This window comes from Gracilinanus agilis, chromosome 3 (genome assembly GCF_016433145.1).
Source record: "Gracilinanus agilis isolate LMUSP501 chromosome 3, AgileGrace, whole genome shotgun sequence".
NCBI classification, from domain to species: domain Eukaryota; kingdom Metazoa; phylum Chordata; class Mammalia; order Didelphimorphia; family Didelphidae; genus Gracilinanus; species Gracilinanus agilis.
In genome coordinates this window covers 542,663,601-542,667,417 of record NC_058132.1, presented here as the reverse complement: position 1 = coordinate 542,667,417, position 3,817 = coordinate 542,663,601, and the positions used below count along the sequence as shown (strand labels likewise).

General features: G+C 36.7%; 1 non-coding gene across 1 annotated transcript; it reads right to left on the bottom strand.

Moving 5' to 3' along the window:
- Positions 1-3,403: 3,403 nt before the first annotated feature.
- On the bottom strand, positions 3,404-3,567 carry LOC123243475. Its single transcript, XR_006505997.1, has one exon. It is a non-coding gene; the product is annotated as a U1 spliceosomal RNA (small nuclear RNA).
- Positions 3,568-3,817: the final 250 nt, after the last annotated feature.

The window sequence follows — 3,817 nt, the reverse complement described above, 5'->3', positions numbered from 1 at the left end:
GTTAATATATCTAGTCATAATCTTTGTTTAAAATCCTCATCCCTAGAAAATGTATTTTCATTCATAGAGATAGTTTTCACTCTGTATATGGCAAACAAAAGCAAATTGTTGGGGAGGGATATTATAAGTATTATATAGGTATTGTAAGTAACCAAACTATTCTGAAAGCAATGTTAGGGCAAGGATCTTAGTTTTATAAAATTTTGTATTGATTCAATATCTAGTATATAGGGGTTTAGAATGAAAATGAACAAGATTTTAAGTATTTTTCATATTCCTGCAATGAAAATTTGGCTCATAAGCCTCTTATTTTTCAAATAAAGTATTCTATCAGAATGGCCAATTCCTCTAAAACAACTCAATTCAATTAAATCAGCATTTATAAAATGCCTACTATATGAGAGGCTCAAAAAATACATCTTCCTTGTTACCTAATGTCCTTGAGCTTTATTATTATTTTTGTGGTTGTTATTTATATTTTTTCCTCTTATTCCAAGGACTCATTTACTCACATAAACCTTAGACAAGTTTAGTAAGTATTCTATATACTTCTACTTTTAGTCTCTCAAGGCTAAACTATAAAATAGGTAATAGTTTGTTTTTGCCTTATAACCACAAACTGTGAGGATTGAAGCTCACCAATGTAAGAAGCCAAATCTCTCATTCTCCTATATAAATATTTGTGAAAAAAATATTCAGAGCCAAAAAAAAAGAAAGTCAAGATCGTTGTCTCTTCTACCTGCTAAATCACAATCATGGCTCTATACAAATCTTATGTCCTTATTTGAAGGGGTTCTGAACCTCATCTCTTATAACACCCTCCTATCCTATTTTTACCCCTCATTGCCTTTAATAAGAATGGCCAAATGGCTAAGGTGATGCTATTCCATTGTGCTCTGCATATATCAATTCATTTCCCCATCTTTGTCCTTAGATTTTGTAGACGGTAACAGTGATACTTTGAGGTAGGTGTAATTTTCCACATTTTATTAATCTGTGTTGGTAAAGATTTGGTACTTGTGCCCTAAAAGTATGGATGGGGCTGCTCCATTCCCCCTCTCCGCTGTGCCTGAGGACATTTTTGCAAGTCCCACCCCTCTGTCCAACAGACTGGTATTAGTACTTCCTCCCTCTGCTCTCTAGGGTAATGAGGAGGCCAGGGGATCTCACAGGCAGCTTGAAGGTGCAGTTTGGGCACTGGGTCTCTAGAAGGTTTTCCACTGCTGTTATGGATAATTATACTAAGACTAAAATAGGTTTACTTATCTTTCCTGGGTCATATAACTAATAAGTATCTAAAGTTTGACATGAACTCAGCTCTTAATGAGTTTTTATTTTTTTATCTACCTGACTTATCCCCACAAATATAACTGCAAAAATCCCTAGAACAAATTGTATAAACATAACCAAATTTATGTAAAGATTAGGACAGAAAAATAGAAAGAAAAACAGACCCTAATCTGGCAGTGTGTCAACATAAATATAAAGAGAGAACTAATTATTGGTGTGTTTTTTTTTTAATTTGTTTGCCAGACAATTTGTTCTTTCTCCTCATGACTGTGAGAAGTATCACAAATCAATTGTAAAAATATAATGAAAAATTTTGTCATATCTTTGGGCAATTCCTAATGCAATTTACAGAGAGCGGTTCTAAATGTCACTAGATTTAGTCACTTTACTGTTTGGATATGCTTAATTATTTTCTGAGGAATGCAAAATTACTGCACCAGAATGATGAATGTTTAAATAATATTTTGCAGAATATTTAAGCTCTCAAAACCATTGTTGTCTCAACAGAAAAACAATGTTTGGATTATGTGTGTGCTCAGGCTTTTTGATACATTGCCTTTCCTTGATCTCGATCTATTTACCAAGTTAGTTGTTTTTGTTTCTTGTTTTCTTACCAAATAATTAGCTTCCCCTGGTCCAATTCTAGTTCTTAATATGGTATTTTCTTCAATGAATGTCTGGATCTCTTTCCATTTGGGTAATTTTTCTTTAATAATTTTCTTGATGTTTTACATTGCTCTTATTTTTTTCTAATTTTTCTCCACCTCCCATTTGGTTTTTGATGTTATTATTGTTATTGTTATTATTATATACTCAATAACAATCTTGATTAATTTTTGAGGTAGATTTTTTAAATGATTTTTTTAAGATCTTCTACAAGCTATTTTTGAGTTTGTGGCCACTTATTTTATTTATTTCCTGTTTTTGAGATAGATTTCTTTTATTTCATTGTCCTATTCAGTTTGAGTCAACATATTTTCTGTCCTTATACTACATAACAACAGTTGGGTCCTTTCTCTTTTGCTTGCTCATTTTTATCTTTTTTATTATTATTATTATTATTTTTAAACCCTTGTACTTTGGTGTATTGTCTCATAGGTGGAAGATTGGTAAGGGTGGGCAATGGGGGTCAAGTGACTTGCCCAGGGTCACACAGCTGGGAAGTGGCTGAGGCCGGGTTTGAACCTAGGACCTCCCATCTCTAGGCCTGACTCTCACTCCACTGAGCTACCCAGCTGTCCCCTTTTATCTTTTTTTTTTTTTAATTTTTTTTAACCTTTTTTTAAATTTTAGCAACCAGGCCAACACATTTAATTATTGATTTCTTACTTGACTCCTAAGGTTCCTGGTTGAGCTATGCCTCCTCAGGTTTAAGGAATTTTTTGTGAGTTTATTTTTGTATGGGTCCTATTTAATTTTTCTAGTTTTTATAGTAAGAACCTGATGTCATTCTGGGTCTCCTGCTCAAGCTCTATTTCAGGATTTTCCCTTAGGTATTCTGACCAGAGGAATGGGCTGTAGTACCACTGTGCTGAAAGTAGCCAGTTCATTTCTCCCTATGGAAACACCTAGGGAACTGTTGTGAGGAAGATTAGATTAGTTAGTAATTAAGAATTAAGGTTCATCTAGCAGGCTGGAGCTGGAGCATTCTAGGATAGAATGAAGGAGGAGGAAGTGTGTGTGCCCTGGGAGAGAGGACTCCATTAGTGGTGGGCAAAACTGTTGCCAGCCCAGGGAGATCTCAGAGCCTGCTTCCTGATTTCCTTGGGATCCTGAGTGGAGGTGGACTTCCAGCAACAACAGAGCTGCACCAAGAAGAGGAGAAGTTTGGGACCTGGTGGACAGTTTCTCAAGCACACTCTTTCTTCTTGGATATCTTGGACCACCTAAGATTTTGGCATCCTGTGAACCTCTTTGGAAAGTTGTGAGAACCCTCAAAGACACCCCTCTGACCCATAGCTGTGCTGATTCAAGACTGGCTGGCACCAGGATTGATTCAGCCTTCTAGAGACTCCACTGTTCCTTGGGCCCTGCCTGTTAGATCACTTAGATAAGAGTAGAATAAGTCCTCCTTTTACCCTGTAGGTTTTGTCATTAGATTTTTTTTTTTAATCAGGGGAGAGCGCGAACTCAGTCACCCACTACCACAAATTATGCAGTCGAGTTTCCCGCATTTGGGGAAATCGCAGGGGTCAGCCCATCCGGAGTTCAATGGATAAGACTCGCCCTGGGGAAACCACCTTCGTGATCATGGAATCACCCCTGCCAGGTAAGTATTTGTCATTAGATTTTAAGGTTTTAGAGTAGACATCCCTTTCCCACCTTTTAGTTGTTCATAATTAAACCAGTTATAACCTGTTTCCTTGCCTGTTGGATTCAAAGACTCTGGCCCAGGGTGACAGTTGATCAACTGTCCCTTTGTCAGTTAGGAGCAGCTTGTCTGTTCTGGTCTCCATGTCCAGGTCTAGTCTCTCATAAACCCCAGTGAGTGTACCCACAATCACCTAGTTTTATTATAATATCCCTG